Here is a 14,117-nt window from a genome sequence, read left to right on the forward strand (position 1 = left end):
GATTTTGCGGTGCAAAGATAATGCTCTTGTCTGCCAAACTACACCCAAAACGTCACATCCGGCCGTAATAAAAATAAAAATAAAAACGTATATATCACATATAGTTAGGGGCAGCCAGAACTGGCAGGTATACATTTCAGGACAAGTGTGGTAGTATAAACAACTATAGCTAGCAATCCGTGCCAAACCAAATGGCGGGTATATTGAGGTGGCCGTACTTCAGAGAGCCAGAATAGCGAGAGTCGATGATACTGTACACACATAATATACTTTATACCCACCTCATGATAGAGTTCTCCTCCATGGATCATTCAGATCACCACAGTCTTGTGTAGTCAGAGAGGGAGCCGATTTTAGAGGCTCTGCCTTCAGTTGAGAAAGCTACTGTAAAAGGTTTCTTCACAGGGCACTTGCATTTCCTCCACAAGGAGATTAATAACCAGCCAAATAGCACATTCACCAATGCTAGTATATACATCAGTGTTGTGATGATTGAGGGGAAAAATGAACTGCACTGCACTTGTGAAGAGTTGAGAGTAAGGCTTCCACTGTCTGTTTGTACATCAACGGTTATGATTTAAAGTTGAGCCGCTTACACCTTTTGCATCATCACAACACCATGACATCAGGAAAGAGAGTTAACAGTCTCTGATATAGAGGGACATCCAGCCACCATGTATAACTGCAGTAACACTCGTGCTCCAAGGAGGTCCACATACCTTTTCCACTTTGCGCATGCGCGGTTCCTTGCACATCCATTACGTGACGTGCTTTACAGCATGACGTGAGGGCATTACGGCCCTCACGTCATGCTGTAAAGCACGTCAACGTCATAATAATACTTACGTTACAAACCGCTTGCCATACGGCCTGGGATCGAGGCTAAGCTAATTTGAAGGAAGGCTAATTTGCACAAGAGGGTTATGATAGTCACACAGATTAACTACTGACAAAACAAGGAAGAAAGCTGTTCCATAGTTTTGATGATCCTTACCATACACACCCACACAGAAAAAATAGTGGATGGCTGGTGAGGGAAAGCGATCGTTTGGCGATCCCTATAGGAGCTTCCGCAAGGTTCGGGAATTGTGGGATACTCCAGTAAATAGCTAGTGGCGGTAGATGATGTGGCAACGAGCATCGCAGCGAGTACAAGTGAGTGGTTAGTCATGATCGACAAGGAATCAGTGGAGCTAGTGTATAGGATGCATGCTTTTGATGTGTGGCAATCAACATAATTATGGTATAATCAGAGAAGCTTCTGTGATAAAGATACTCGTCACTATAAAAATGTTTTTAACGTGCAGTTAGACCTACTTCATTGCGTACTAGAATTTGCAGATGATGGACGAGTTACTGCGTACAATACAAGGTGACACCGTGGAGGATGCTTGAGGACGACTCATTAGCTTCCCTCAGTCATACAACTATAGCTATAGTACCTGCATGAATGCAACTTTAGGAGGGAATTGAATATCCTCCCCCTGTATGACACCCTAGCGTGCACTGGCATGCATGGTCATCACTTTTTTGCGTACCATAACTTTGATCTGATTATACCAAGTGATAGGGCCTTTTGACGTTTGTCACACTTTATTCGGAGGTGTTGTTTGTTGAAAGAATGTTACATCATCCTTAATTGTCTTTTCTAGCACTAGCATCCATTCTCAAACTGTAGCTAAGAAGCCCGCAATCGCTTTTGCAGGCTACGCAATTCTACTTAACCTCACGCAATTTTTGGAACACGTGGAAAATCAATGAATAATCTCTACCCAAATTCTGGTATATAGAGACAGAAGCTAGAGCCCAGAGTCACCAGTCCCTTTTCTCCCGTCCCCGTCCAATCAGAAAAGGTAGTGGCTTGCGAGTCTACCACAACACAATGAAAATTTGATGTATGCGCAGCGCGCCTAACCGTTATAAAAGCAAAAACTCAGCCTGGGATCGAGGCTAAAGCACGCCATGCAGAATTGCATAGGAGTGAGGACATCAAATTACTAAGTACGGCCACTCGCTATTCCGTTTACCGGGGCCAGTACTAGTGCTCTGAGTAAGGTATAATAATTATGAGTAAGGTATAATATAATCATATAATTATACGTGTATTACGGCCGGATATGACGTTTTTGGGTGTGGTTTAGCAAATAAACATTATCCTTCATTATCCTCGAGACAAGAACCACAAAATAATTCATTAGAATCGAGGTAAGCCGCGGTTATTTCCTGAGATACAGCCACCTCGCTTCCGGCCAAGCTGCATGGTCCCAAGGGTAACCGGATCAACGAGAGTCTACTGTATAATTATAATGTCAATAATAAGTTAATAAAAGAACTACAAAAATATAGTGCATAATTATAGAAACAGAATAAAAAAATTATATTCTTGGATGGTAAAACTTTAACGTATTATAATTATTACACAATAATTTATTAATTAATGAAGCTACTAACAAACTAAATTGTGAGTAATAAGGTGAGTAGTAATACTATTGAGCAAGCTAGTGTTAACATTCCTGTACACCAATGTAATCTCCACACATGACACACAGTGACACCTCCTGTACAATAAGAATAGAGACAATCATCGTTTGATAACAACACCAGTACAATCTAGAATAATGACATATACCCAACACAAGACAATAATGCATGTTTGTGGTAAGTAATTACATCACTAAAACTATAATAATAATTATAGTATTGATTCTATACTCACATTGAGTCAAGTGCTGACAGATATCATCAGCTATCTTGTCTTTTCTCAGTCTCAGTAACAAGTCCAGTACAGCTTTGTAAGTTGCTGCGTAAGGATTATGTGTTTTCCAGATAATCAAGCATTCAGTCATGGCTACTTGAGTTCCATTTTTATGGTACAACTCATTCACATCGGCCTGTTCTGCAGGAGTTAGTCCCATTGCATTCGCATAGATTTTTGACCCGTCGAAATATTCGGCCACGTAGAGAATATCTGAGTCCCCTATTTCACTATTGAGCTGCTCGTCAGTCAGACTGTATCTGCTCACTAGATCTTGGAGAGTGGATCGATTAGCAGCTGGTCCTACAATAATGCAGGTGCAATAAAACTAATTTAGTTCCACAAAAAAATTTATTTTACTTCCTCTCTCTGGGAATTCAATATTTGCGATTTTTACCAGTTTACTTAAACTTAAATTTTAATGCCATACGCATGCATTCATGCATGCATGTATGTATGTAGAAAGTACTTGGGCGCAGCTTCAGTCCTATATACATACTGCATGGGCTTAATACATTACTACAAACCATAAATCTACACACACCAGGCAAAAGTATATAGGAGGTGGGGGTTGATATGGGTGGTTCAACGGCTACGGTACAATTATACGTACATCTACACACACCTATATAATTTGGCAGTACCTGTACTTGGACAGTTTGCTGTTGGTCTGGGGGCTGGTAGTAGATCATCACTAGTCTCCTTAGCAGCAACACCAGCAAGTTCCTGTATAGAGAGACCAAATCAACAAATCCAGTAACAGTAGGATCATCAAACACTTTCAACACAATACAATTCAGTAAATCAAAGCAATCTATCAATCCTTTCAACTCACGAGAGGGTTTCGTCCAGCAAACACACTAAGTGGATCCAGAATTCTTCTCAGTGCTCCACCACTGGAATCTCTGGTGCTTTTCCAGACTTTTAGAACATCATCGATATTATTGCACTCCTGAAATGCAGTGCTGGCATTCTCAGTAATAGCTGTGCGTACGATATCAGCCAGTCGAGGATTCTTGTTCCAACAAGTTGCAAGGGCCGAGATGAATCGATCAGACAGTTCTTTGTGTGCTGGATTGAACAGAAGCTGTAGAATATTCTCACCGAGATCAGCGTACACTTCAGCTTGGAGCAGATCACTCAATCGCAAGTTCTTTGCTGTTTCAGTTGATACGACAAACATTTTTTGGTTGCTTACGCTTTTAGCAAGGGACTTGAGATCAAAGACGTGTGTATCTTCCAGAGGGTAGGTCACACTGTGAGGAGGAAGGAAGGCCTCCTCAGTGACTACAGTAGAGCATAACTCAGTGGAGGTGTCAACAACTTTCTTCATCACAGTAGAGCGCAGCTTGAAGAGATCCAGTGAGATATGGTGAGCTTGAATCAAAACAACCACTTTCTTCTTGTCAATGACCTCCACTAGCACTTTGTCACCGTCATCAGTGCTCCAGCAAACACCAGTCTTCCAGACCGAGCAGTGATGTTGTAGGGAGGGGATATGAGCTTTGATCACCGGAGCATGACCAAGCGAGAGGGATAATCGAAGCAGAAGAACGTGGAGAAATCGAGCGTCTAGAAACTGGTTCTTGTGAGAGCATGACATCACCCAACCAAAATGATAAGCAAGGTCATCGCAATGCTCGAACACTTTCTTGACAACTTTTAACCGGATGAGGGCAGGACAGAAGAGATATTTCTCGTCAGATGATACGGATTCACAATCGCCTGTTCGATGCTGATCAATAAGACGAAGGACTTCCGGGTCTTCAATGGGCACAGCAAACTCTAGATTAATCAAGAATCCAGTGAGCATGTTAGTGTCCAAGTCAAAAAAGTGAGCAGCCAGCTTGGAGCAAGGTACAACACCGGTACTGGTGGAGAGTTCACAGTGCTGATCAAAATCTTTTGGAGCAAATATGGAACCATTAATTTTACCTAGGAGCTCTTCTTTCTTGAGGACAATGAAGCTCTTTTCTGGTGAGCTGGTGTTGTGTAGGAAGAAGATGTGAGCTTTGTCATTGAGCTGAACACAGATTTCAACAAGACGAGGAATGGTTGTCGGAATGAATGGTACAACTTCTTTGTGCTTCTTGGAGAGGGCTTGACTGGATTCCTCTTTTATTTGCTGCTGAATTTGCTCCAGTGATAAGGCAATCTCATCCTTGCCAACAAGGTAAATCAGAAACATGTGTGCATTTAAAGAAACAGCCAACGTTGATCGAATGCGGGCGCAAGCAGGGCCGACAGTGGCTCGCAGTATCTTCATGCCACTAGAGTTGGAGTAGCGATTATCCATGGGAATGAACTTCAGTAGATCCAGGGTCGGATATCTCGATACAGCTTCCAAAACAATCTCTTCTTTCTTTGAAATCTTCCGTTCGTCAGTTACGCAATCAGCATGGCTACCTACCACAATGAGTGGTGCTTTCCCCTCCATACTGGCACACTGATTGGCAATGATGCCCAACCAATAGGAGACAGAGTGAGTGGTGAAGGTGTCATCTTTATGGAGCCCTAGGACTAGGACAATAATGGGCTGACACGCATCAACTGCTGACTTGATAATGGCAGCGTGACTGCTGTAGTAGACCTCTTGACCAGCAAAGTCGCACACCAACACATCTCCAAAGACACGGCTCTTGAATAATCGAAGGATGATTCCGGCTGTTTTCTCGCTGACTCCATCGACTTCTTTAGGAGAGACGAAGATGTTGACTAGAGATGTGAGTGCAGTTGGCTCGTGTTCCATTGCTTCAATGAGAGTGCTCTTTCCTTCTCCACCGTGACCGATAACAAGCATCTTCACTGGATTTTTCAGGGGATCCTTTGAAAACACTTTACCAAGAGCTTTGCGATGCTGGGAATATGCATTTTCAGCAGTAGCTCCGTGTTGCAGCAAGAGTAGAATAACGTCCTTGTTCCCTGCAAGAAAGAGTGGTGTGTGTCCATCGTCATCTTTGATATTGGGATCACAGCCAACAACGTCATTCAAAAGATATTCCACGATTTTGGTAACCCCATACTGGCAGGCAAGTAGAAGAACATCTGCAATGGATATGCATCAATAATCATTGAGCACCTAGCTGAAAGTACGTGTATATGCAGTGCTCTATAATAATATTAACCTGATCATGATTCGTTCATACAAGTTTTGGTTGTTCGAAGATATCTCATCATAATTATATCATTCACGTGTTGTGTAATGCATGATTATAGTTAATTATATTGTGATTTACTTATTATTGTCTTGCGTCATCTCTACGACGTACATCAAATAAATTGCGAGTAGCTACAAAATAATAATAATGACAGAACTCATTGAGCCTTGACCACAAGGGCAATAACGAATGCGTAAAGCCAAGCGTCGTGCTACAATACGCCTACGCCCATGTTTAAGATTAATTTTAATTACAGTAACGTTAACCATAGAAATCACACATTGACAAGTTATAATGTCATGAAATTCAATAATTATACATGTACAGTGCATCCAGCTTAGAGAGTAGATTACTACATTTGTGTGAGTGGCTTGAACTTAAATGTTGATATCTTTTGATTAGAAATGGTGCTGATACCATTGTGTAGGTGAATGAATAAGCTATATATACAACATATTCCAAAAAATTAGAATGCCGCTTTAATCAACTACAAACTTAATTAAGAGTGGGTGTACAGTTATTGTAGCCCACTTATGTGGTTGAAGCGTGATTGGTTTGCGGTTAGCAGCTGATGCCATCAAAACAGTAGAAAATAGTAAAATTTGTAGTTTTTCAGTGTTATTACAGCAATGGAATAAGCATGTAGGATGTTCTTGGTATCAAAACGTAGCCCATTAATTTTATCTGTAAACTTATTACAGAAATTTGAAAGCTATAAGCTATTAATTTTTCAAAAGTTATTACTCTAACTAAAAGTATACCTAAAAATCAGTAAATCATGAATTATATACACTGTGAACATAATTATTATAAGACCCATGAAGAATAGCCAGGATACCTAAACCATTCAACATGCAACTATCTTATGAAGCCTGAGACCTTAGCTGTTTAAGGTTAATGTTTTATTACTCTAACCGATTACCCACTATAACAATTTGCTGTTGTTCTTATTAATCCCCAAACCCACCACCTCATGTTTTCATGGAAAGTTTTTGGGATAATTATGTTGTAGCTTATTCATTCACCTACAAATGGTATCAGCACCATTTCTTAGAAAGGTTCAAATCAAAAGATATCAACATTTAAGTACAGCCACTCACACAAATGTGGTAATCTACTCTCTAAGCTGGATGCAATAACAATAGAGATAAAATAATTGTTCCTTTTTCGATACTGTATATTGGGAGATGTCTGAAACACATTCACATGAATTGAATAAAGCAGATCCAATGTTCTAAATCAGTTTTGTTGTAGCTGTTGCTTCTGTGAGCTGTTTATAGGAAGGAGCTCTATATAATTATAGCTGTCTCACAGCATAATTAAACTTCGTAGCAAGTCAGAGAGCCATGCAGAACACACGAGCCATGGAGAGAATCAGAGCACAAAAATCAGAGAGCCACAAACAGGGCCAGGGGGAGCAGACCTTTCAACATGACAGTTAACATTTCCCAGCTCAAAATACAGACACCTTTTTCTTAAAAAATCCATATCTTATGAAATCACTTGTAACTAGTAACCCAGGCCCCAGCTATCTTGACACTATAGAGAGCATCGATGGAACACTTATAACAGCTGAGCAGTTTGAGAGAGAACTCAGAACCCACTAATATTATAGAAGATCGACCAAAGATTCCAACGTTCGGTCACAAAATTATTGACCGGGCAGAATTATCACGTGACTTGTGTTAAGATAAAAAAATAGGAAATGTTATGAAAAAAGAAAAAACAGATATCACGTGATTGATTGAAATAGTTTGATAAAACCAGTGCATGCATGTATCATGCTAAGTCTCGATTCCAGGCCGCACTTCACATCAGGGAAGTGGCCGGTGAAGGAGGCTAGCACATCATGCTATGATAGCTAGCTCTAGCAAACAAGCAAGAGACAAGCTACTATGGCTACTTTAGAGTGAGAATTAAGGACTTCACATTTCAACTTCTTGACCGACCACTTTGTGCTATATATAGTCTGACATTTGTCACTTCACGTCCATTTGTGTACTAACTAGACTAGACTAGACTAGTATTAGCTATCAAGACCACATAATTTATAATTATGATGTTCTATACAGGTCCAGGACTTGGTCTATAATTGTATATGCTCAAGAGCTTTTTCCTCTGGCTCTCCATGTTATAGCTTGATCTCTGAAAAGCATAGATTCCTATATCTGTATATAATTATAAGCATCGCTGTTTAGCTGCCCTAGAACCCCCTGAGGTTGCATGTACTACGAAGATATTGGAGCCATTATCAAACGGTCACTAATCTTAGCCTCGATCGTTCCCAGGCCTTTTTTTCTTGCCGTTGTTCATCCATAAATAGAAGGTAGCAAAAAAGAATAGGCAGCATGCAAAAAAAGAAATTGGGGTACAGTTAAGAAAAAGTAAGGCCTGCATGGTTTAGGAAATGGCTAGCCTCGATCCCAGGCCGCACTTCCCACTTGAAGGAAGTAGATAGAAAGTTCAATTGAAGGTTTCTAGCCCATCAGATAGCATTCTCTGATAGCTACCCTTAGCCTGCTATGTTAACAAAAGACTCACAGCCTGCAACAGTGTGGATGACAATCGTGTGAACGGAGTGAAAGCTGACAAGAGCCTATCCTATATGGACAGGCCACGCCCATTTAACATTAACTTGGGTGAAAGTCTACTATACTACTGCTACTACCAGAAGAAAATAGCTGTACAACAAACCTACACAGCTCTGTCTCTAGCTATAATTATAGCTCTGTGTATGACGTTTAAGATATTTTCTCTAATGAATTCTGTATTATAGGAACTTTTACGGGAAAAAATATCTAATAATTTTGCGCATGCGCAAGCAGTCGATAGCAGGCCTTCTTTTCTATGAAGGCCGGTGAAGGAGGCTAGGAAATGGCGTGAACCATAAGGATGTTTATAAATGTGGGCACGATATGTAGCCCACAATCGGGACGTAAGGTATTCTCCGACGCATTCAGAGTTAATAATAATTATAAGACTTGTACTGAGACACTGCCAACAAGCTACTGCATGCAAAGTCAGGGAACCAGTGTGGCCAGCTCTGGTGGCAGTAGCTACCTGCTATAGATGATAATGATGACTAAGCTATAGTTTAGATCTAAGACACAACAAAAATATATTAGATATTCTATGGATAGAATCTAAACACACAATACAGACTGGTAGAACATCTCTAGCACTGCATACCCGCACTCATTTTCACCCTTCTACCGTCCTTCTACCCTCACATGACTTCCCGATATAATTATACATGCTCTCCTTTTTGCTAACTCTATACCTCTATATTCCTCCATTCCTTCCGTATTTTATTGAACAATTACAGCTAGTATAGAATGTATTGCGATCATCAAACATAATTATAATTATGTGAACTTTGCGAGGGTTAATCAATTTGCAATAATAAAATCGCAAAATCTACTAGTAAATACACACGATCCTTACCAGAACGCAATAGTTACATAGCAAAGGGTCAACTTTTCTGCTGCTTGGGCTCATTATGCTTCGGTGCGCATGCGCAAGCGAGGTATACGGTAGTGTGTTTGTGTGTGTGTGTGTCTAGATCTGTGTGCATGTGTGTGTGTCTGTGTAGACTGCTATACAGCTGCTCAAGGATGAATCAAGTGCAAGTAAGAGTATCATGTTTACTTGGATTTTAATTCGTAGATTTGCAAAATAATGCTTACTTGGAATGCCATTACAGCCTTTTCAGAAGTGTGCGTAGCGAAATTTGTCCATGGAGTGTTGCTACTCTACTTAGTATAGTTAGCTAGAACGCTAGCTATTGGTAACTGCAACACTGAGAAGAGAGCTGCAAGGCTCTATACTGATGCAGCTATTAACCTTGGCTTGAACTTTTGGCATCGATCATTTTTAACAACAAACATGGTCAATCATTACCCACTCTTTGAGTTTGCATGCAGCATGCAAATTAATGTTCATCATGTGTACCGCATAATAATTATATAATTATGTGTATAAGCTTTATGTTATGTAGCTTTGGCATCTCCACCGAGGCATGCATGCATGAGCACCTGCATGCGGTGCTTTCATTCAAATTGATGACACCTATATAATTTAAATTATTCAACATTCACAGCAACGAAATAAAACACCTACAAATTATATATGGGATTAACCCATTCCCGGCTTTAACCCTTTCCCCGCTTTAGCCGACTATAGTCGGCATGGCTACTGATAAATTTCAAAAAATCGTTGTGCACACTGTGTTGGAGCTATGCACACACTGCAGGTACCAGCACATGCACATTGAGCTGCTCTTCCACATGGTATTTTTAATATTTTGCTTGGAGGTAAGGTTCGATCAGAATTGTCAAAAGAAAAGTGACCGTTTTATAATTGTTACAAGATCTTCGTAGTACAACCTCAGGGAGGTTAGCTAGAGAGTGCATGAGAATATCGATGCCTATGGCCTTGTAGAGTGAGAGGACAGTGACTGGGATCATAGCTAGGTAGGAAGCTTCCTTTCAGAGGTCAAGCTAAAAAGAAAGAGCCTGAGAATCCTGAGGAAGACGCACTTGAGGTGGACCATCTTCCTGAACCTGGTAAGTCACTATAGAGTAGCATTTGTAGTCTTGATAGCTTCACTATAGGTTTGTTTAGGCTAGTTAGTACAACAGTGGACATCATGAGCCACCATTAAAGTTGTAAACCTGTGTGTAGGTGAAGAAAATATTTCCCGGGAAAAGGGCGTCTGCCGATAGAACCTCAAATACAAGTTTCTGCAGATCCTGATTGAGTCCTGAGTCCTGAGTCAGCCATGTCACCGTGAGAACATTCTGAACACTTATATCATGTGTTCAGTCACTTCGTAACATCACACAATAATTATTGTTTGTGTACATAATTATGAATTTTTGTTAACAATTGTTATTTGTGGGGTGGTGGTTGGTTGCTAGGCAACAATGATGATTCCATGAATGCGACAGGTCCGGTTCTACCTGTGGAACTTTGTTACAAGTGTTTTTAATATACGGTTCATGAGTTATAAATTTTTTAAACAAAATATACGAATATTCACTTTTAATTAAAGCAGGGAAAGGGTTAATTAAAAAACAAAATACAGAATAAATCTTTAAAAATACATATCTCATGAACAATACATTGTAATCACTTGCAACTATTTCCTACAGGTAGCCCAGATCCTGGGGGTACCATGACATCATCATCATTACCTAGCAACTGACCACTCCCCACTAATTAACAATTTTTTTTACACATTTCACAATTACAATAATTATTGTATGAAGGCAATGAGCTATTCCCTATAATTATGGCAGTATTCTACGGCCTACAAGTTACTATACACCCTAGAGCACTGAAGTGCTAACCCTCGTCTGTTGACAGGAGAATGGAGTGTTCAAATAAAGAGACCGGTAAAGGATAACTTTAGCTGCATGTAGATCTACCTCAAATAAAGGTTGCGTGTCGAGTTCGTGAAAGTTCAAGCTATTCCCCGAAAATTAAATTCGCGAAAACGTTTCTAACGCTCATTTCGGGAAATTTGACTTAAAATACTCATCCCAAACCTTCATCTGGGATGGCCATTTATACCCACTATACGCACTATAATTATATACGATACGAAGAGCAAGCCACAAGTATTGTTTATAGTTGTTTCTTAGCTATGCTAGCTTCTTTAGCTCTGACAGCCACTCTAGAGGTAGGCTATTTTGTGTATCTCAAGAATACAATAACTCCTACTCTTCCCATCAAGGATACCAGTACCTAGCTATGAGATGTTCATCTAGCCTTGTTTTTGAAGCTTGATCTTGGCATCTTCAACGCCGTATTTGCAGTTCTCTTTCTGAAAGTGGCATGACGTCATCACCATTTATGGGACTAATTAGCATAATTGAATTAAGCTAATTAGTTTTTTGGAAAAAGAAAACATTGAGCTTCATTTTGGAATCATCCACTGTATATTGCAAATAATACAGCAGTATGAACATAGTGTAAATTTTGGTGTTGAAATCTGGACCCGGGCCTAAGTGCGCAGAGCAAAGAGTCCTTCCTTATGGATATCACCAGCTATATAGCTATCATGCACTGTACAAGCTAACTAGCTCATAGATAAACGAAATTAGCTAAATCAATTAACTAATAACCTTTGGAAAAGCACTTCAATTAAAGCCTGCAGTTGAGCATGCATGCGCTTAAAATAAATATACGCTTATAGTCGAGTAAGCGCTAATAATCCAGTTTCTACGGTATTATGTGGACACCCCTTTCTTGTGAAACAATCAAAGCGCATTGCAAATTATTTACCTCTTCTATAATTATTATAACACTCTAATACTTTTGAGCGAAAGCAAAAACATGGCGAGAGGCTTGCAACACTTGTTGTAACTGCATGTATACATGACTGAGATTGTTTGTAATAGTCTGCTAGTATAATTATACAGTATAGCTTCATTGGCATTGGCACGGCATTATCACCTGCGGTGTTTTCATGATCACATGCACGAGCACATGCACATAGAAGGGGCAACACCAGCGAAAAAAATTCATCCAATGTGGGGCTCAAACCCATGATCCTCAGTCTGATGCTCTACCGACTGAACTAGACTTAGTTGCATATCTTCAAATTAACGAGCGCGCAGCGCGAATGTTTTTGGGAGTTCCCACTTCCGGTCACACGTTGTGCAGTAAGACTATAATATAGGGAAAATCCCATCCTCAGCCAGGGTATAAGTCCCATAATAGACTTGCGTAGAGCTAGTTAGCTGCTATGAACAGTCAACTAACTAGCTTATAGGCGAACCCATTGAAGTTGATACATCAAAACAACAGGTACAATTACTACAAAAAGCTAGGTGGTAGTTGCACTAAAGCCAGCTAGCGTTATAATTATAGTGTAGAGATATATCTACTAAGTAGAGTAGCAACACTCCATGGAAGAGTTTTGCTACGCACTCTTCTGAAAATAATATTAGGCTGCGATGGCATTCCAAGTGAATAAATCACCACATGGGTTTCTGTATACACTCATGTTTTAATTGTTATACACTAACAAGTTACTATAATAATAACGATGCAAAATAGTGACCAGTGCAGGCCCTATACCTCTTATCAAGGAATCGAGGCATACTGTACATACCAGTAGGTTAGCAAGGTGTTCATAAATGTACAACCTATTTAATTAGTATTTGACAACCCGGTATACAGCATAATAAATGCACAAAATAATAATAATTGTATTACTATACTAACTTACCATTAACAGCCGCATTGCATTTCATGATGAGGAACTTTGTGGTGTCCAGGTGTCCCCTACTGACTGCCAGTCCCAGTGGAGTTAGTCCATCCCTGGTCACAGCTCCTATATAGTGATGCGCATGTCAGGAATTAGTCTCGAATCCAGGCCGATTAAAATACGGTTTGCATGGCCATGGTATCATATAGGTGTGGTCCGTCCACGCCCATGTACTATCTATTGTATGCCCATTGTGAAGATTAGCTAGCTAGCTGTGGCCCTCTATTAGGAAGGCTTATTTGCACACTATAATTATAGTCTGAAACCAGGAGAGGCTAGCTCTCATCTACCTCTATAATGGTCGTATGGTCGGAATGTTTGAACTTATTTTCTGTACAGACCATGGAAAATCTGTAAATTTATGCTTCCAAATTAACTACGACCATAAGACCATTGTAGAGGTAGCCTCTTCTGGCTTCAGAATGGTGTGCAAGCCTTCTCAACAACGGAATAGAGGGCATAAGCCACAGAGACAAAGTATTTGAACTTATAGTAAACGAACTATTATTATACTTATAATAAATTTTACAAAAGTTTCCTAATGTAGAACAAATCCTCAGATTCTGGGGAACTCAGTTTGTGCATGTGCACTATCATCACCCATGCAATAGATACCAGGCCGTATTTTAATCGGCCTGATCTCGAGGCTATAGTCAGGAATGTACAGTACATTGTCTTAGAAACCCTAACCAATGAAAACACCGCGGGTGCTGATGCCTCGTGGAGGACAGTAGTAGATCTAAATGTAAAAGCGGAAAATGATCGACCATGATCAGTGCTAGTATGCCAGGGACTTCTATACATGGAAGTAAGAACAGTCAACTATAGCTAACCTAAGCTAACCTGAACACTCCTTTGGCAATTGGTGCATCAAAACAACATGCAGGTACAATCATTGAATCAAAATTTTTTACAATAGCTACAAAAC

The sequence above is a fragment of the Halichondria panicea genome, chromosome 7, assembly GCF_963675165.1.
Source record: "Halichondria panicea chromosome 7, odHalPani1.1, whole genome shotgun sequence".
Lineage (NCBI taxonomy): Eukaryota > Metazoa > Porifera > Demospongiae > Suberitida > Halichondriidae > Halichondria > Halichondria panicea.